This window comes from Parus major, chromosome 1 (assembly GCF_001522545.3).
Source record: "Parus major isolate Abel chromosome 1, Parus_major1.1, whole genome shotgun sequence".
Lineage (NCBI taxonomy): Eukaryota > Metazoa > Chordata > Aves > Passeriformes > Paridae > Parus > Parus major.
Window position 1 is genome coordinate 105657683 of NC_031768.1, and position 22338 is coordinate 105680020.

The 22338-nt window shown below is 39.3% G+C and overlaps 1 protein-coding gene across 4 annotated transcripts in view; it reads right to left on the reverse strand.

Annotated features, from left to right (window-relative positions):
• Positions 1–21866, reverse strand: part of ROBO1 (roundabout guidance receptor 1) — a 690100-nt gene extending 668234 nt beyond the window's left edge. For 3 of the 4 annotated variants that reach the window (XM_019007725.2, XM_015640439.3, XM_015640421.3), the window contains exon 1: positions 21533–21864. The gene's annotated coding sequence lies outside the window, so the exon portion shown is untranslated. Of the gene's footprint in view, positions 1–21532 lie in introns of all 4 variants that reach the window. The other variant, XM_015640442.3, reaches the window with a different exon arrangement.
• Between the last annotated feature and the right edge of the window lie 472 nt (positions 21867–22338).

Below are 22338 nucleotides of genomic sequence, written 5' to 3' on the forward strand. Positions count from 1 at the left end.
GATGGATGATGGATGGATGGATAGATGGATGGATGATGGATGGATGGATGGATGGATGATGGATGGTGGATGGATGGATGGATGGATGGATGATGGATGGTGGATGGATGGATGGATGGATGGATGGATGATGGATGGTGGATGGATGGATGGATGGATGGATGGGTAGGTGGATGGGTGGATATAAAAGATTTTCACAAATCATGATCAGATTTCATTTACAATTTTTTAAGGAAAACTTATTTCTCTTCAATAAGCTCTGAACAAGCAACTTAGTGATACGTTATTGGAACACACAATGACATACGTCCACTATCACTTCCAGAAACTTCTCTGACAAAACCTAGTGTATTTTTATCTTGTGTTACCACCACTGAACATCTTGATTGAATTAAACATGAAATACAACACACGTGTCCTTAATCTACATACTCTAGTTCTGAGTCTTGGGTCCATAAACCACCTTTCTCCTGACATGTATCCACTTAGGTCATGACTAGATAGAGATTAAGTGGGGATTATTCTGAGGTTAATTCATTCAGTAGAAACCCCCAGATACTCAGCCTTATGATTCTGGTATGCCAACGTTTTCCTTTCTAAGTGGTCTTAATAAAAGACAGAGCCAAAAGTTTTCATGGCTCCATTTAAACCATTTAAAGTCACAAAATGAAGTTTGTAAGCAGAGTACATCTTAGAAATTTGTAATGAAGGAAACTGGTTTCTTGTCATCCAAAGATCTATGATTTGGACAAGAGAATAGGAGATTTTAAAAAAATAAAGCAGAAAGAATTTCTTTCCTCCTTTTGTATCAGATTAGTTTATTCTCTTTAAGCTGCCTCTGGCTGCTGATTCTTCCAGCCAGTACATTGATGGTTTCCCTAATATTCCTTTTTAACAATGTTTCATCCTTCTGGTCTGGTTTTAATTTACTCTACTAAGAGGAACAGGAAAAGAAAACCAATGGAAAACCAAATCCTAAACAAGTATATCGATACATTGGCTCAGAAAATAAACCAAAACAAATTCTAAATAGAATGTCATAACATTTTACTATTCTACTACCCCAAAATACCAATTACAAAATGAGAAAGAATGGCAAATATAAGTAATTAAATATATTGATGAACCTTGAAAAAATAAACTTGTTTAATAGTAGCATCTTTTAGAAAATCATATTTTTGTATGTATATATATACATACATACATACAAAATATGTATATATGTATACTGTATTATTTTATATATATTGTAATTTCCATTTTAAATCATTACCTTATCCTGAACTGAACATCTAAGACTGGAGGAATATGTACTCCTACAACTTTAATTAGAGAATCAGAAAAAGTAATGAGAAATAATTTTTCCTACTGCAGGGGCCCACTAAGTTACCCTTTACACAGATCAAGTTAAGTATGCAATCAGGTTTTTTCAGAGTATGAGAGAGGCTGAATAATTTCATTTTAAGGATATAAGCAACAGTATAATTTATTAAACATTTCTTAAAAGCTCAAATTTCAATGCTCCTGTGGCAGACATTTGAAGTTTTGGTGTTGGAGCAGATGGAATGTTTTACAGCAAGACTTTAACTCTCAATCCAAAAGGCATTGCTTTTTCTTCTGGTCAAAGGTGAATTTATTCCCTCTGCTAGCTGTGTCCTGGGGCTCTCCCTAGGCAAGGGCTGTCAACTGTTCCATGCTTCTGCCAAATTACGTGATGATTTTGTCATGTGGGCTAATATTCCCCAGTGATTCAGTTTTAATCAAATGCATAAAAGTGAAGCATTGTTGAGCAGCACGGTAACAAAACCAAGTGCTTTAGAGAGACATGGGAGAAGCACAGTTGGGTTTTAAAACCTGTGCATGAGCAAATGCAAAAACCCTTCCCCACCTCAGAAAGGCTCTGCAAAGCAGTCACTACAGACAGCAACTCATTTTTATAAGTAACTTTATAAATCTGTAATGTTTCTCGCTGCAATAATAGGAAATATAATTCATATTGGAATTTAATCTGTGGAGCAAGCTGGGATTGAGTGTCATACAGGTGAATTTTAGGGCTGCTACTTCATACATACTCCAACAACATCCAACTAGATTTTGTAGAATTGTACAGAAGCTTGAATAATGACCTAGTCAAGTGTTGGGATAAGGTTTTAAAAGACAATGGCAGCAGCAAGAGATGGCTCTGACCACAGAAGGGAGCTTCTGCTGAGGGACACAGATCATGCAGGTTTTGCAACAATCTAATATTATGCATTAATGATGCTGATATAACTGGCCATCTCACTGAATACATGTGAATACTTTGTGCTGCACTGTAGCAGTGCCTGCTATGGTTGTGTAGGAACAATGTCTAATGATAAATCAAACAAAAACCAAAAAATAAAATAAAATATAATAACATACGAAAATTCAAAGGCCATTTCTGGGTTAGCAGATGGTTTATAGATGGATAGTGGCAACCCTGTAGAGAGAAACAGTTGATGCTGACAACACGTGCCCATAATGTACACCTTTCAAGGCTTTTTATTTCAGATTAACTCTAGTGTGTCTCTCTGGACTGAATGCCCATTTGCAGCTGGAGTGCATTAGTTACACTCCTGGAGTGTGCTAAATCTTCCAAATCTGAATCCTAGTTTCATCTGAAAGGAATCAAGTTGAGGCACTGCAAAAGCTCCCCATGACATGAAGCAAAGCTCAAAAAGAAAGAAAGAAAAATATGCACTTCAAAAGCATGCTCTTGATTCAAACTAACACACTAACAAAGATGTGCCCTGAAAATACATATGCATATCTCAGCCCACACACATGTGCATAGAAATATATATGTATTGCCAGTTCAAAAACAAAACAAAACAAAACAAAACAAAACAAAACAAAACAAAACAAAACAAAAAAACAAAACAAAACAAAACAAAACATAACAAAACAAAACAAAACAAAACACATTACTAACATAAATTAGTGGATATCATTTATCAGCTTTCCTTATGAGTTAATTTTCTTTACTACAAAACAGCATAGTTCTATCAGGATGAATTTTTCCAGTCTTTTTTTTTTTTTTTTAATTTCAGTCTAAATAAATTTTAAAATATTCTAATGAGCCTTATCATACAGTTTTTTCCTCCATTAAAATTTGATCTCAGAATAGAGATCCAGTAATTTGAAACTAGTTAAAATTGTTCATTAGCATGGAATTTTGAATACTGAATTTGATGTTGCACATACTTGTAAAATAAATGTTGCATATAAACAAGTTGGTGTTTTGTAATACCACACAGCTTATCAGGGAAATTATCTGTGTACATTTAGCTTACAGTCTTGCCAAGTACTCCAGCTGAGATATTTATGAGCAATAACTTTCTCTTTGTAAATAACAAGTTTGTTGTTTGTTTTTTTTCTAGGCAACAATGGGAAAAATAGCTTTGAGTCTGATTCTACTACAATAAACTCAAAGATGAACAAATGAAAATGTAATTTAGAAATAAGATACAGACACACAAAACATTCAAGTACTACAGAAAAGACTGACAAACATTGCTTCTTATTTATAAGGATAAGGTAAGAAGGGCTTGGGGATTTAGTCACTCACACACACAGTACAACGGAGTGAGAAGACAGAATTTAGGGATATAAAGCAGCTGGTTTTCAAGATTTCTATGTTGGTTTAGAAGACCTTTTGCTCAGTTACAACCAGCAAATATTTGGATTTTTTTTTTAAAACTTGGGTGTATTGTTCATTTCCCAACTGTTTCCAATAAGCATCTAGAGCACTCACTGACAGAAAAATGTTCTCTCTTGAAGCGTGCTAGGTTCCCCAGAGTTTTACATTGCACTGTTTGGGAATTCATCTCCTTTGCTTTATACTCCTGCTTCCTGAGCAACTTGTGCTCGCTACACACAGGACTGTACACTGAAAAAACAACAAAGTAATTGCACTTTGCTCCAGCAGGTACTCCAGAAGGCACCCTGTTCAGCACATCACCACTTCCCATGGAAAACAGCTCTGCTTATCCCTCAGGACCTCAGCTGGCTGGTGCAGAGCAGGACCACATCTTATTAGGATGTCTTCATCGAGCAAGTATCCCAGAAAAATCAGAACCTGGCCACAAATTCTCTGCTACTCTGCTACTTTAAAATAGCTTGTGTTTCTGCCTGTATGCACAGGCTGTGTGCTCCACAATAGTACTTATGAATTCATCCCATTTATATTGCAGTAGCTGAATATTTTAGACACCTGGACGCTCTGATATTTCGGGTGCTCAGAATCATTTGATGTTTACAGCAGTCAATGACATGTGGAATATGGTGATAGGGTGAGCAGCAGCTTTGAAAAGCTCCTGTCCACAGTACAAGTCCACAAGTGTCTTTAGCTGACAGCATTGTTGGGAATGAAGGCAGCTGCATTTAACATGGAAAAGGTTCTCCATGAAGTTTTGAACAAAGAATTGTACCGAAAATGCATTTTTTTTTTTTTAATGTATCCCTAAGAAGCAGAGCAATGACAAAAGCTAACATTTAAAATGCAAAACAGCCTATGTTGTGTGACACAGCGTGAGATGTATCTCAAAGTCTTAGGGTTGACTAATTGAATTGCCATTGATAAGATGTCACTTAAAGAGACATCTCTGCAGTGAAACATGGGTTTGCTGTAAATGACCTGTCATTAGAGCCATGGGTAATGTCCGTGTCCAGACTGAAAAATATTGTAGCTCCCAGCAATATGCTCAGTAGGAATTAAAACAGCAAGAATGCTAAGAAGTCAGTGTACACGAACCACCAGAGAATTATGCCTCAGGTGCTACCTTAATTTACTTGTTGGCATACATTAATTGAAACCAATCAATAAGGCTGGTGGTACAACGGAGGCAATGCAAAAGAAGTAATCGATTGCCACACTTGCTCATTTTAAACTTGGCAAACAGGAATAATTTGGTCTAAGATTTTTCATTTCTGTCAATACAGATAATGGGATTACTTATTTATTTTCTATTCTTTCAGCACTAATTATAATAACGATGATGTCTTTCAGCAGTCCTCTTGCAAACCCCGGTATTCTAATTAGCAGATGTTAATTTGCATATAATGGGAGTGACTTCTTCTAACTGAAAAGTTAGAAATTACATGTTTTTGCTATTACAAATAGTGCTAATCAGTTTGTCACAATGAAAGCAATTATATATTTTAATAGGTATAAACTTGAAGTAAATTTGATTTTTTCATTTGTGGCATAACAGCTTTTAAATTTTTTCATTCCAAAGATAAATATATTCAAAGTAATTGTGTAAAAAGAACAGAAAGAAAAGAAAGAGCTGAGCTTCTGATTTGTTTTGTGTTCAATTTCTTCTAATATGTTCATTCTATATGTCCAGTATTGACTGATATTACTTGTAATTTAATTTTTAATGTAGATTATTTTAATGTAGGTTGCTGTGGCTTTTATTTTTTTTCTTTTTGCTGTTGTTTTATTTTCTACAATATTTCTGTGAGTCCCTGCAGTCAGTTCTTAAGACTTAAAAACCAAAATAAATAGGACCATTGCTTCCTATGTTGCATTTATCACCCTCTTTTCACAAAAATGGTTCATCCTTACTGATCATCTGTTTCCAGAGAGATCAATGGAAATCAGCACACTGTTATCCATATCTGTTTGGCACAAGGAATGGAAATTTATTTAGTGGTAAAAGTGTTGCCAGACACTGTCATTATGTCTTGGGTGGCACTCAGTTTTCTCAAAATTTGTCCATAAATGAAGAAAACCAAGAAATTTAGCCTCTTCCAAACCTGTAACAGTATTATTTTCCTTCTGATCATGCTCAAAGGCATTAGCTCCACATAATAGTGCTAAATTTAACTTCTGGACAGAGAATGGATCAACAATTGTTGTTCTTGTGCTCCCAGAAGCCGTGGATGAGCAGATTTGGATCAGGTCTGCTGATGGCAAGCTGATTCAATAAACATTGTTTGCCATGGTTTTGGAGGGGTGCAGGCAAGACATGAAAGATTAAAACACCCAAAAAAATCCCCAAAACCAACCAAACAAAAAAAATGAATCCTTACTGATTGGTGGGCAGGATTCTTATTAAGGGGTTGCCCACACCCTGCAGGTTTTTCCCACACTGATGTGTTTAGATTGTAAGTGAAAGGAACCATCCAGCTGCAAGTTCCATGTACATGTATTTGTCTCCAAAATCTTGCTTCCTTTGGTTCTAATGAATCAATTCTACAGGATTTTCTAGTGCAGTCTAATTACTCCTTAGTCTTGGAGAAAAAAAAACAAACAACAAAACAATAAAACAACACAACAAAACAAAATAATAAGAAAACATAACCCCTCAACTACTACTTTTTGTTATACTGAAGATAACATAACCCTGCAGATGTCTTACTAGATCTTTTACTAGAGACTGGGAATAACTGTGAGTACTAGAAGTGCAGACAGTGAGGGTGGTGCTCCTGCTAGACAAGCCTGAAAGCAAAATAATAACTAGCATCCAACTGGAAAACAAATTTTCTGTGAACACAACTAAGTTTAGTGCAGTCCTTTAAAATTACCTCTTGACTACTAATGTGGCAGAGATTTGTGAAACACTGAGAAACAGAATCAAACTCAGGCCCTTTTCCACCACAGCCCTGTACAATAGAGTGGAGTTTTGGATTATACATATTTCAACAGTTCTCCAGCCAAAGGTTAATTCAGTTCCCAGAAAGGAGAAAGTCCTGTCTGCCAATTAGTGTGTAATGTGTGAGACTGAAACCAAGTACTGAGTCCCAGGTTGCTGCTTCAGGAATTCAAAGTTAGGCTAAAGCTCATTTTCCTTCTCATATTCTCTAAATCTTATTCACGATTAACAATTTCTATAGTTTGAAGCAATTTGAGCTTTTCATTTTGAATGTAAGAATACTGAAATATCCTGTCATAAGAAGCCAGAATTGGAATATACAGACCATAATTATAGAAGATACTTCCATCTCAAAATTATTTTTTTTTAAAACACTGTTAAAAGAAAGTTTTATAGCAGGAAAAGAAATAGAGTATTCTACTGCTTAAATTTGTTTACTTGTAGCTACAGTGTAGGATTCAGAGACAGCTATTAAATAGTTCTATTAAATTAAAAAAAAAATCACTTTATGTAATTTACACTACTCATGTAAGATGCTAAAATTATGTCTATATGATAAAAGCTAAGGACATACTAATTCTCCTTTCTTGTTGTGGTAAAAGTTAAATACTTTGCATTTTATACAGTCCCATATAGTTGGTCAAATCCAAACCTAAAATTATGTCATATAATTTCTTCCATTTGAATGGAGAGATTTAATAACTACAATTGTGAGGGATAGAGCAACAGCCAATTTATGGATTTGTTTCCTGTCAATAAATCTAGGGGATGTTCTCACATTTTCAGGAACTAGTATTGATGGCAAATACACCCTATTTTCTCTGTTTTTTTCTCCCCCTTCCTTCTCTGCAAGTTGTGCCATTCATCTTCTGAAAGAATGCCATAGGTTGTCCCTGTGGATGTCTGCAATGAGCAGCCAGTGCTGTGAAAAGTCCCTTCCTAAAGATTCAGGTCCTCAGTCCCTTGTCTATCACAGCAGTGTTGGTTACAATCCATTCACCTTCCTTCCAGCCACAGTGGAAAACTGTGCACATCAGCAGGTCAGCTCCACATCTCCCAGTTTCCCACCACCACGTGCCTAAGTCATGCAGAGGGACAAAAAGGAAAAGGACCTGGGGCTGGTCTGGAGCAGCTTGCTTCTCTTTAGCCAGCCAAGAAGTGCGCTCTGCTCAGCCACTCAGTGAGACTCACACAGCAGATAAATGCTGGGGTCATGTGGAACTTAATTTGGGTCTCTCTCTGCTCCTCTGCTACCTGTAGGCACTTAGATGTCTTTGAGACCTCAGCCTCTCACACAAATTGAACTGCAGAGACCAAGATTAGCTGTGAACACAGAGTGTCACTATAATTGTTCACATGTTTTGTCTTTACCTGTTTGAAGCATGTGAGAAGAGGACAATGTAAAATCATCCCAATTTCAGGTTCTAGGTCCCAACTGTGTTGTCCAACACCACTGTGAAACCCAGCCTGACAACCAGTGTGACTGAGTTCCCTCCTTTCAGACAGGACTTATCTTAAAGTCTATGGCTTTATCAAACATGTTTTAAATAGAATAACTTTGCAAAGAAGAAAGTAGAATGTATCCTACCCTGAGCTGTTAAGTATCCTCGACACACAATGAAAGAAACAGATTTCTTATCGAAAAGAGACAAAATGGACAGACAAGGGGAAAAGGGAAAATACTACTACTAATAATATTTAAAGGCTTACTGAAGTAGCAATTGTCCAAGTTAGGCTTGCTAAAAAACCCTTACAAACCACTAACAGCTTTGTAAAGAGATGACAAAGGCCGGAATTTATCCAGAGTGCTTCAGCTGGACTTTTTTCTTTGTCTTTCAATATAAAATAATTCACTGAAGTCTCACTTGAGATGGAAAAGAATCCTATAAGCAAGTACAGTACACTGTAAGAACATATAATGCTTGAGTATCCTCAACTCAGTGTCTCAAATTTATGTTCAAAGATCCACTTTTAAAGCATTGTATAAATGGCTTCACAATTTAATTAAAGGCTTATAAGCTTTATTGAATGAACTCTTCAGCATGATCTCCTCACCAGCTTATGACTACAGAGACATTATTTAGGGAACATTAACCTCAATCTTTCATTTCAATCAAAACTTATAATTTTAAACTTTTAAAGGCAACTTATCTTGCACATAAAATTACAAACAAAAAGTGGATTTCAAACATGATATAAAATAACTGCCTATCAATCTTCCCTACCAGACCTTCCACACTCATACTATCTTAGCCTGCAGATCCAATTATCCTCCAACATTTGCTGCTCAACCATGCTGAGATTATTCACCAGCCCTCCAGTTAGACTGTAATAAGAGGTCTGTGGGTACATTTCCACTCAAAGAAATAAGGTATAAATGCTGGAATTGCCGTCACATCTTTTTGAGTTACATACACAGCCATAAACTGTACAGTAATGAAACAGACTCTTTCCAGCTGCTTTATCCATTCATTTGCATGATATTTGGACTTGCTAATTCAAAAGAAAAGAAAAATAAAAAAATCTAGGTGCAGTGTGCCTTTAAGATGATGCATCTCTTGACCTAAAGGCCTTACAAAGTACTAATATCCCATGGAAGATATTTCCTCCTGTGCCCAGACAGCCCAAGCTCCGACAGGGGTATGTGATTACCCTCTGCAAAGGCAATCTCAGCCCCTTACTATTTTTATTGGTTTTTTTAAGCTTTACATCTTAAGAGAGCAATCATCCACACTGAAACCAGGTTGACCTCAAAGATTATGCTCTGCACAAAATTCAGCAGACTTTTTGCTGCTCAGCAAAAAAAAATCTAACAGCAGATTAATGATAAAATGGTTTCTGATATGCCAGTCTTCATGGTGTTTTCTCGCTGCAGTAGTTGTACATCGTGGCAAAACAAAAGCCCTCTGCCACAGGACATCAGGATACATTGCCAAAAGTGTCAGAACCACAGTTTTCAGCCCAAAGCTGCAACTACTTGAACTGCAGGAGTCATTTCATTAGCTGACAGCTGCAATAAGCTGTTCTTTCTCTGTGTGGAGAAGCTACTGGTGGGAGGTACAATTCACACAGGCAGGCTCCATAAATCATATACCACTTTAAGAAAAATATACTTAAGGAAACATTGACAACGTAATGTGCAGTACCTTCCCTATTTATTATCCTTGTGTTCTTAGTGCATTAATTCCCTAACAGTCTGTATTTCAAAAGCTCTCAGCAGACTTTAAAGACATGGACAAAGTTCAGGAAAATTCAATCATTTTGTTCCCATTTGTACTATTTCTCCTGATCTAGAGAATCTAGAGCCTTGGTGTTTCTTGATGACCTGTTTCTAGTCAATATGTTTCTACTGACCCAGGAAAAACAGAATTAGATTCTTTAGTTACAGGTTGAAACCATGGTGCTGGTATTTATTTACTGTGTTGCTGCTATGTAAGGTAACAAGAAATTGTATCTGAAAATGTAATCAGCTGAAAAAGCCACTAAGACACTTCAAAACCATATGGTATTAATTAAATACAGCCTATCATTGAATAATTAACATGCATAGACATTTTTAAGTCTTTAATGCTGTGATAACCTTTAGTCTCCTAAAAGTCTAAGGAAAATTGTAGATGGATATGAGTCATGAAGGGGGTGGGAAGAGGCTTCAGTGTCACAAATGAGTGTTTGCCAGCCACTGCTGAGCCAGGCAAGTAACAGGTCCTCAGATCTACCTCTTCAAATGGTTTCTCTATTATTCACACACTTTTCATTGAAAATCCCTGGCAGGTAATAACTGCAGCGGAACATCCAGCTTCGTTCTGTTTCTTTAAACCCATGTTACATTCGCTACTCAAACCCAAATCAGGTATGTAATCTCCATTCTCATAGTGAATCCCCTCTATTCCTCACCAGTAGCTTTTTGTTAAAGAAACAGAAATGTTACAATTGAATAAAAAATAACATTGATGGAAAGATGGGTTGTGTAATATTTGCTACTGAATTTACTGTCCCTTGCATTTTTTTTAATCACATTATACAAGCAATTACACAGCATGTAGTTTTGTTTTTTGGTTTTGTTTGTTTTTCTTTTGCTTGTTTCATTCTTTTTTGGTTTTTTGTTTGGTTTGGTTTTGTTGTTTTTTTTTTTTAATTTGGAAGCACACTGAAAAGGATTGATATGGGCATTTTACTTCTGAACTGCAGTCATTCTACTTTAGATGATTAGTACCAACCAATTAAAAAACTACTGTAATTGAAGCAGATTCTTGGAGAGGGGTGTCACATCTCTGTGACAGACACATAATTAGCTGTCACATCCACAGGGTATTCCCAAGCACCAAGGAGAAACAACAAAGCAAAGCAAACCAGGCACCTTCCTCTGCACTGCAGCAATGGCTCTAAGCAGCAGGTGGTCCAGGTGGAGCAGAATTTAAGTTGTCTTAGCTGCCTATGGAAGAAGTTCTTATCCCTTCAGTTTTCTGAGCTACTTTAGGAAGTCATAGAGAATAAAAATACACTGTCAAGGTTATGTATTTCCATTCCTTTTCTCCAGAATTACTGATGAGAAGAATGTCTGTTCCACTAGAGGGAGGAGCAGGCTCAGGAACTGAATTCCCAACAAATATTCCAGTGCCACCTACAATGACAGATTTACTCCTATGGGAAGGATGATCCATTGTCAGAAAGTGTTGAAAGGGCACAACTGGTATAGCAAGTTTTTTAACAACAAAAATAAAAGAAAAAATAAAAAGGAAGAATCCCACTTGAAATACACTTGGATTTCTTGTTTTGTCCCTGTTTATCCTGAAAAGAGGGTGTGGTTTTGGTCATAAATAATTTATTTCATAATATTGGTTATTTCATAGGTTTCTAGACCATTCTCTTCTTTGACATAGAAATAAAGCTACCTGGAGTAGAGCAGCAATTTGTACCTTCTCTCCTTTCATGCAAAGGCCTTCATGTAGATGTTTATTTCCTTGTATTCTGTCATATTGCTTCTTGTGGCTTAGATTTGGTAGCAAGGTATTATCTTCATCAAAAAACTGATATATTTAAGAACTTACAGATTATCCATACCTTTTAAGTATGAAGATATTAATACTTCTAATTCTCATGTTTTTCCCCTGAAATATAGTTGGGATAGAACAGATCTAGAGATTTCCAAAGTTCAATTTTTCCCAAAGAAAGTTTGAGGAATGCAAAGCCCCCTGGTCAGAGCTTCTATCTGTTCACCTGCATATAACTCTATGGCAAATGACTCATGAAAAGATTAAAGTCACTCACTACAGAAACTATTTTTAGTGACTTTGGCTGGGACAAGTCCCCTGACTCTTTAGTGCAGCTCAAGGAGATAAAGGAGCAGCTGCATCTTATGCAGACAAGCAAGGCTACAAGGAGACATGGCTGCAGTCCAACCTATCCATCCTACCTGACAGAAAATAGCTGTACCAGAACAGGAGGACATTCATGGAAGGGCTGGAACCTGCCACACATTCCTCTCCTTCTCCTCCCACTCTGAAACAGTGCTCAGAGTGAAGCACAATTTCTCCTTTGGGGCGTTTTGTGATGCCATCCATGCAGTACATACAACACTAAGCAGGTTTCTGTCTTCTGGGTGGGTTTGGCCAGCAGCTGTCATGTTTGACTCTCTGTCTGATGACTGAGAGGCAGTCTTCAAACAAACAAACAAACAAACAAACAAACAAACCCACTCTATTGTGCAATCAATCTAGACATGACTCCAGCCTAGAGAGGTGCTGTGTTCAGAGAGGAGGGTGCACTTAAATGTGTTCTGAAGTCTGCAGGGAATAGGTTTCACAGTGCTTTAGCACACACCCTCAGAAAATCCTTGTCTCTTGCAGAAGTTTTACTGCATTCTACATTCCATCAGACCAGAAAGAGACATTATCTACAGAGCTTGATAAATTCTGTTTATCCTGGACCAAAAGTATTAAACTCCCTGGATATTAAGACAGGAGCCTTGAACTTGATGGGGTGCAAAGAGCAGGGTCAACATGCTTCTGGCAGCCCCAGCAGGAAATGTGACTGATTTAAATACAATATAAAATGCATGATTTTATATTGCCCAGTGTTTTCTAAATATTTAGTCTCTCAGGCTTCTCATTACTGAGGCTCAGCCAAGAATCAATGAAAATCTGAGGTCAGCTGAAATTTTCCTGCCTTCTCAGAGATGTGTGAACCATTCTCCCAAACAACATGTTATATTATAGTCAGAATAAAACCAGAAAGAGCTTTAGAATCACCCATGATCATCTCAGCAGAAAAGGGCAGAACTGTCTTGTACTGAACTGCAAGAAATGTCTAGTGGTTGTCTTATTATAGGTTATTCCTGACAGCAGGATAAGAAGACGTGTGTAGTCTGAGATTAGAAATGCATTGCAGAGTCATACAGAGGTCAGTGAGGAGAAATTTGCATTATTTTTCTATTCCTGAAGTATATAGATTTCCCTTCTGACTGTCTCAGATCTGTGATGATAAGCAGATGAGCAGAAAAGCTGTAGGATTCACACTTGGTTCCTGCTGTCAGAAAAACCCCATTCTGAATAATATCTTCCACCAGTGGTTGGGCTCTCTCTGGATCAATGCAAAGTGATGGCCACTGCCTCTCTTGATCTCTGCTGATTAGCACAGAACTTGTGTCTCATTAGTCAGAGTTGGGTGATGCTGGGCACAGAGGGCACTTGAGCAACAGCAGGTTATGTAGGCTATGCAGCCTTACAAAAAGCATCACAATAAAATGGGTGTTTTTTGCTTTGCAGTATTCTGCATGCCTTGGCATAGATCAAGATCAGTTTCACCTGATTTCATCTTTTAAAGTGCTGCCACTTGCTGGGAGTTGCATAAAGTGAAATTGTTTCATTGGCACAAATCAATGGGAGTAGGTTAAAAAGAATTATTGTACTTGCACTTAAAGTTATTTATCAAGTGAAGCAAATGCATACCCATTAAGAAATGTCCTAAAATAAGCAAAGAGGGTAAAAAAATAAGGGAGCCACTTTGAGCCTATAGGCAATTTTTTTCCCTTATGCAAAAATATATGTGGCCTCAGATAAAAAAGCAGAGATTTACCCTAATGACAGTAGAAATCTATTCTAGGAGATTTAGGGTAACCTTTCCTAAAAATCAGGCTTCAATATTTAAATAGACAATTTTCAAAAGACGTGTATTTACAGAAATAGAGCTGTGACCTACGTTGCCCATGAGCTATTGCATATTTGCACACTGTCTGTGCCATATATGACATTAAAGGAATGATATTGAGAGAGGATAAAGAAATCATTAAGATCACCTACTTCAAATTTCTCCTAGCAGAGATTTTGAGAGACTTATTTCTTATTTGAAAAAAAAAAAGTTCACAGGCAGTATTGTTGTTCATATTATGACTATGATGTGAGAAATAAAAAAAAATGAAATAAAAATTTGCAATTGCAATTTACATGCAAACACAAGCAAAACCACTTTAATTACACAAGCTACTGACAGAAACACAACACTCCTATGCAATCAAGTCTGAGTACGGCAAGACATGAAAATGCTCATCCTGCTCTTAGCCATTTATGCTTACTACATTTTAATATTTGTTACCAGAACTTTTCAGATGAAAAAAACTCACTATCTCAGAACATGTCCAAGAGCTAAACTTTGTATAATCTTATACATTACATGTACATTTCAAGATTGAAAGCTTTGTACTTCTCAAGTTGAACTGTTATGGACAGAACTCTGTGCATTTGATTAAAGTATGGGTTTGATCTTTTTCGGCTGAGATAATGCTTCAAAGTAAAGAAATACCTCTTATGCTGCACATTGTTGAGGAACTAGAAAATTTAAATTCTTGTTTGGGTAATGTGTTGAACACAAATGATGGAATAATCTTCATTCTACCATGGCTGTAAAATTACAGAATTTTACAGAAAATTAACTCTTTTCCCCTTAGAAAAGAGGAAAGCTGCTTCTTGGTTTAATCTAGTCATTATCATTATTTAGATATATATTATTTATTTGGTGGTCCTCTCCTTACTGTGGCTGTTTTCTGATAGGAGGTTCAGCAATACACACAGGCTCTGGGGTACTCCAAAATACACTTCAGCAAGCAGAGATAAATTTAACTCACAGTGTCAAATCTCCATGCAAGATGAAGAATATTTGGACCTCGTAATTCCTTCTGCCATACTTTCCATTCTCTCATTCCTCTCGTATTTCACCCAGAGGAAGTGTTCCTATCTTTGCATTACAGAATGGAGATAGTTCAAACAAGAGCCTTGCTTTCATCCATGTGCAGCACACCCAATCTGAAAGTTATTTCAAACAGTTTCTTCAATGCTTCATTTTTAAGCCATGGCCAGTTAAACTTGATAACCATACCCTGATATGGGAAACAGTGACACTTTTTGAATTTCCCTAGACCTTATGAGTGCAATGTTCTCAAGAACAGCTTCTTTCTTCTTTTGAAAAACATTCAGAAGGATCATTAGCCAAAAATTCTTAGCTGCATCAGGGGTTTATCTGGGGACTGAAGTTGACTTTATTATATTCAAACACTTCAGTTAGAATTGTCTGCAGCCCTGTCTGCATGCAGACAATTTGTTTAATTTTCCTGTTCGATTTTTTAACACAGAAAGGTTTTTTTGTTTCAGTTGTCAGCTATAAAAACTCGAGCATGGGTTCAAAGAGTCAAGCCATATCCTTAAATTCATTTATCACTAACAAAATTCTTTACACAGCTAGGGTGGATTTCAGACATAAACTTGCAGAGTAATTTATCTGAGTCACAACTACCACTGGTGATAAAGGAGAGTGAAAGTAAAGCAATTGACTTTCACATATCATGTTGGGTGTGGCAGGAATTGCAGTTGAAAGTTTAGCAAGTTGGGCGGTTTTATAAGGACTCAAAATGAGTTAACAACTCTTTTGTCCAGCTGTTCTTAGTAAAATCCTAAAGTATTTGCATTCTTGGAACAAAAGCAAGCTACAAACATTGTTGCAATTAGTTTAGATTTCCATATTTTCCCCGGGCACCACCATATGCAGTGAATCTCCTCCTGTAATTTGTTCTTACACCTATATTGGTTTGGAGGACCACATTAACTTTCATCTTTAGGGGTTTTTTGGTGCTTTCTATCATTAGTTCATTTTGAGTGTTGAAGTGTTAATGAAAGATTGAAAAAAGTTCCTTAAGCCTTGGGGTTTTTAGGAATGTACTGCAAGACACTAAAAAGTGTGATTTAAGCAACACAACACATTTACTCACAACTAGTGTCTCACAAAGACAAAATTTCTTCCCTTAATTTCAGTTATTTTTAGAAAGAAAAGAGCTAGAAGAACAATGAAAGAAATATTAAATAAAACAAACCAAGTGCTTAATTGACAATCATGTCTGAACTCAAACAGGCACATAAAATAGTAGAAGCATCAAGGAGTGATATATTAGATGACATAGTTAGATATGGCTCTTTTTGAATATGTAGTCACCTTTCCAGCAAACTTAGCGTGAAAAGTCACCTTTGTTGGCAAGTGAATCCTATTTTAACAGATGAGTCAAATTCTTTCTTATGCCACTTTTAGGAGCAGGACATATTTAATTGTTATGGGGAATAACAAAGATGCACACTTAAGTTTACTTTTCATGCCTCCCTATTTCTTCTCTCACAGAGTCTCTGAGAGGGAAATCCAGAGCTTATGCAGAATGATTTCCCCTAAACTGAAGAAAGTGATATTGAAAAATCCACATTCTAATTGCTACTTAATGTGTTTCTTTCCTGAAAATTTCTCCAGAGGTGTGATAACGCAGAACTTTCTCAGGTAGGGAACTTGGATCAACCTCCCAATGATCCAGAATCAGGATGAAAGGAATTTTGGACTCGATGCCACGCCTTGGTTGAAGGAAGCCTTGTGCTCTGAACCAAGTGAAGATCCAGGCAGCATGAACTACAATACAAACCATGGCAGCTACCACACCTCAAAAGACTGAGGAGAAAGGGAAGGAATGATATATCGGGAAGGAATTGCTTCATGTGGAAGCAAGGGACCTCAATTCCAGCTCTTGCTAGATCCTGTGACTGTTCTAGATCTCTGATATCTCCTCAGCCCTAACTAGCTATTCAGTGTTATGGTTCAAGGAAGATTAAAGGAAGAAGGACAAGGAACAGATTCCATCTCTATTGTCCCAGGCTGCAAGGAGAAAAAGATGGCACTAGGGGCCCAAACAGCACATAAGAAAAGTCTGAGGCTCAGAAACTCAAGCTCTTTCTGGGCTCTGGCTCCTACTCTCCTTAGATTAATTTTAAACATTAAGCACAAAGTATTTGTTTGAAACCAGTTGTATGACAAAGTCCCACCAAAACTAGCAGTATTTCCTCTCAGCTGGGGACAACCAGTAGGTCACCAGTTCACTCTGCTCTTCCCTGCCAACTCATTTTCTTCTGCCACATTCATATTGTTGGTAAAAGGATCAAACTAACTTACTTCTCTTACTGAAGAGCAAGAGATGAGCTGAGTCTGGAAAGAGGACAAATGCACTCAATGTGTTCACTACTGACAAAGGAAAAAGCTAGAGGACACCCAGGGAAACAAATTTACTCTACAAGAACATGACTTGGCAGACCTGGAGGACAGATCTGAAAATGTCTAAGAAAAAGATGGATGATACAGGATTTGAAACAAACAAAAATGCGCTTAAAGAAGTCACACAGGGATGGCCAGGGGAGGTGGGAGGATGGTCCACACTTGGATCTCACTATGGGCAAGGACAGATTAATGAATGGAGAAGTTTGGAGGACAGAGTTAATTGAAGCAAAGGATTGATGTGTTTGGACAGACTATAAATTGGCAATGGTGAGAGAGAACTGATGGGGCTGATGATTAGAAGAAGGATAGGGAGTGAAAGATTTATGGACTGAGCAGTTTAGACAGATAGAGTATTACAGGTGAAACACAGGATATCTATTAAGCCTCTTGTAGATTGGAAGAAACATTTCATTGCATCTCCCTGCATGCTAGGTGAGAATTACTTGAGTCTTGTGAAATCTAATGTGCTGTTTAACCTACATTCTCAAGTATAGATCCTTGTTTTACAGTTCTTTCAAGGGCTTTAGGGTTATTCATTTTCCCTGTAGTGTCTACAGTTGTTTTTTTTCAAGTCTGTAATGTAATTGCTGGGGAGGACACACCGTGATTCTCTTCGTATTTCTGTTAAGTGATGGATCAGAAATTTGAAATTTTCTGAACTTTCCTTGAAGAGACTTTTTTTCCTTATAATACAACCAAAGGTGTGCAAATCCACTTAAACTGTGTGAGTTATCATGTTATGAATCAAGGAAAGAAGTGGAAGAAACATTAGGCCAAAAGTACCTCATGAACCTGGAACCAAGGGCTGAACTATTTTCACAGAGCTTGACTAATACAACTTAAAAGTGTTGACAAAAAGTGTTATCCAGAAACTTTAGTAGTGATATGCAATTATTCCATTATTTTCCTCAACAGAAAAAATGAAAATATGTAAAGTTACTGATCTTGTATATTAACAAAGACATAGCTAAAGAAGTAACAAGGCTGTACAGAAATACATTAATAAAAGGGCATACACTCTATATGTTAAAAAATAATAACATATAATTATTTATAATAATTTGCATTTTAAGAAGTACAAAAGGGCATCTGGAAAAGACATAGAGATGGGAAAAGTAAAGTTTAAGCCCACTATCTAGATCTCCATCTTTTCATTTCATTTTCATTTCACAAGCACACTTCATTTCACAAGGTTAGTAGCCTTGGATGGATTCACACATTATACACAAAATTTCTGTCACCTGCTACCTGAGAGTCCAGGTCTGGCCCTAAAACAAAGCAACATGAGATTGCTACGTATTTCTGAGGACACAAAACACCCTCAAAAGGGCAGGGGCAAAATTTGGGCAAACAAAAATCACCGTGTACTAATAATTGTTTTGGTTTTACCTAGACTCATTTGCTAATCAGCTTATTCCACCATGGAAGCATCACAGCCCATGGAATTGCTCTCAAATGAAAGGTCTAGAAAATAAAAGTCCCTTCCTTTGTCCTATCATTCTTTTTTCTTTCTCCTTTGTTTGCACACTTACCTATTGACTCATACAAGTGTACTAAATTATGCAACAACAAACAAGTCAGGGAATCCCAGACAGAAGATAACAGATTTGTCAAGTCTCAGTTCTACTTAATACTTTACACATGGGTAAAGCATATTGCCTCTGCTTATCTGTATGCATTGAAATTTCCTATGGTTTCCTAGAAAAATGATAAAAATCTGAGCCTCCTAGGAATAACATTTTTGCCTCTATTGCTTGGATTGGAGTTTGGCTGTGCACATATGCCTTGAAAAGCTGCTGGAAGGAAAAACTTTTTCATGTATAAGGTCCATGTGGGTTATGTTGCTTATTGTGGTCGAAACCAAATTGTATCAGGGACAATATGAAAAGTTCACAAAGCAGGGGAAAAGAAAAAAAGTCCCAAACAAAAGAAATTAAACAAAACAACAGAACTCAAATAATCCTTCCCTCTTTTTAAACACCTATTGGGATGTCTTTGTCAATTTTCAGATGCCTCATTGTAAAACTGGCATCATCATGAGTCATCCTCCTTTCTCCAGTATTCAACTGGTCAATGCTCAATATTGAGGATTCAATATTAGCAAAGAAAGAATGAGGAAAGTGGTTGAGATTTTTTTTCACTGACTAAAAAGTCAGTCAACAATCACCAAGCTCAGTTGTGTCACATTTCCACAATGGCATCCTTTGTTTTTATGAGGGTTCTTACAGAAATCAGTGCAGCTTTTAGGCAAGTGTCAGCCCTGGTACCAAAAATGCTTGCAGAAATCTGTTATTGGAGAGGGCTGGGACAAAATTCCTATAGAATTTGTAGAAGTTTGGCTGTGCTTGATGGAAGACTGAAAAGCAATAAATTACTCTGAGAGGCATTAGAGTAATTTTATTAGCTTTCTGCCTCCTTTCCTTGCTCTTAATCAGCAAAAGCTGGATCTCTTTCCACACTCCTGTAGCCTCTTCATACCAGTGTAATGCACCTGGAATGTACAGCAGTGCAAGATGTAAGGAGAAGACACACATGCAGACAAATATAAAATTAATTAAGAAAAGCAGCACGTAGTAAAAGCCAGATGTGATGTTTGGAGATCAGCTTTACTACTCCATAATAAAGCAGGACATGCTTAACCTGTTTTGTCTACAAGGTGCATACAACAAAGACTGCTTTTTCCTTAAGTGAAGAGAGTGAACTTCAGCTTAATAAGAAACCTTCTCAAATGCCACATCTTGCCCATCAGTTGAACCTCAACATGTATCTACACACAGTGCACTACTATTAGAGAACTGTCCCTTCTACCCACATATCTGTGGAACAAGGGTCTGACACGAAATGTTTTTTCCCTCAAAAGAAAAGAAAAGCCTCTAAAGGTCTTCAGTGTACTCAGTACAACCAGCAACTTAAAAATAATTCTTTTTATAACTAAAATGTGAAATTGAAATGAAAAACATCTTAACTCCATTTAAACCTATTTTTGAATCATCAATCATTAATTAACCCTAATACATCCCGGTGAACATGAAGGAAAGAAACAACAACCAATAAAAATGGAATTTTGATCTAGTTATATGTAAAGTTAATTGCATCCATCCTGAATTTCGCGCGTGTGTTTTGCACTTTTCTCTCCGTATATGTGGTAATTTTATTTATTTTTTTTTTGTGATACCTTCACACTCAGGTGCATCACCATTCCTGCTGCCAACCCTCCACCGAAGGAGAGGTTCTCGGTCCATCCCCCGCGCGGCAGAACCGCGCAGGGACCGGGAGGAGCCGGCAGAGAGCCTCCCCCAGCACCGGGATGGGGTCCGGTTCCCTCCTCTGGCCGGGCCGGGCACCGCGCCGAGCATCCTCGGCCAGGGCGATGCCCCGCGGGGCGGGGGCGAAGCGGGGCTGCGGCACTGCAGCAGCAGGAGCAGCTGCTGCAGCGGAGCCGGAGACGACCTCCCTCCTCCTCCTCCTCCTCTTCCTCCTCCTCCTTCTCCTTCTCCTCCTCCCCCCGCCCCTCCGCGCCGCGCCGGGGGCCCTCCATTGTGCGGGGAGGCGGCCGCACACCCGCGGGATGCGCATCCCCTCCGAGCGCCGCAGCGCCCCTGCCTAGAGACAGGCGCTGCCCCCGCCCTCGGCTGGCGGGCTCGCTGTCACATCCCCCTCCGGTGCTGCGCTTTCCATTTCTAAGCATACTCATGCACCCACATAAATGTATATACACACGAACATATAGATATATACACTTTCCCCCTCCCGCGGAATTCCGCTCTCCGCCCCGCGGGGAATCGTCGGGGGTAGAGGAGGGCGCTTCCCCCGCAGCGCTGCTCCTCGGCGCCGGCATCCCCACCAGAAGGGAAAAGGTTTCTGCGAGCGAGGCGAAAACAAAGCCGTCGCTCCTCTCCCGGGCTGCGAGGAGCGACCCGCCAGAAGTTGCGGTGCGGATCCCCCGCTCCGCTCCGCTCCGCGGGACAGCCGGAGCGGCACCCCGAGACGGCCCGGGGGCGGCGGGCACGGCGAGGGATGCCAAACTTCTTTGTTAATCACACCCGAGCCCCCCGAGCGGCGAGAGGAGAGGGGGATGCAGCCCGCAGAGCCCCCGGCAACTTTTCCCGACGAGGCGCACGCCGCCGGTACCCGCGCAGAAACTTGTTGGACCGCAAACCCTGCGCGCTCGCCACTTTGGCATCCCCTCTCCCGCGGTGACCTCTCCCGGCGCCTCCGGGAAACTGTTGTTGCCTCCCTCGCCCGGGGCCGGTGCCCGGCAGCGGGGAGCGGCCATCCCGTCCCTGCGGAGCCCGGCCGGAGCCCGGCAGCGGCCGCCGCTTCGGGACTTGGGGACTCACCCTGCGGGATCAGGCGGCTCTCAGAAAACTAGCGGTTCCATCATCCAGGCGGTCCTTCCCAACTTTCCGTGCATAGGGCGAGGACGGAGCTCCGTGTATTTATATGGAGAGGGAGAGCGAGGGTGAGAGAGAGAGAGAGAGAGGAAGCGCGCTGAAGTCGACAAGCTGTTCAGCAGACTTTTGAATAAAAGGGGGATGAAACCGGATTCTTCCCAGTATCAGGACCCTGGAAAAATCAAATCCTTCTCCGGAAAGGGATTCTTTCGGCCCCGTTCTCCGCGTTACTCTTAGGGCTCGGAGCGGCAGGCATTGCATACAAATAGAGCCCGGCAGCGGCGGCGATTGGCGGCGGCGGCGCCCCCCGGGTCCTACAGCCCCGGCGGCGGGCGGCCACAAAGCCGAGCGGCGGCGGCGGCGGCTCCGGGGCGGGCACGGGCTGGGGGACGGCGGCGGGGGCGAGTCCCGCTCAATTGATTCGTTACCTCGCCCATTGTGATACGTGCGGCGATGTTCGAGCGGGAGAAAGGCACGCTCTGAAAGGATGTCGTGCCATCTCCCCTAACTGCTCTTGCAGGGCTATTGTGCAGTGTGGTATGAGAAATGTGTCTGATTTTTAAAAACAGGGCTTTATTTGTCTACAACCTTTTTTTTTTTTTTTTTCTTCCCTTCTCCTGAGCTGCCTGAATTATCTGTCACGTTCCCTAATAATTATGTAGTTACTTCAGCAATCAATTATTCACTGAATTCCACCTACCTATGCTTTTTCTTTCTCAGTTTATGGCTTTCCAAGGGCACATCTTACTCTG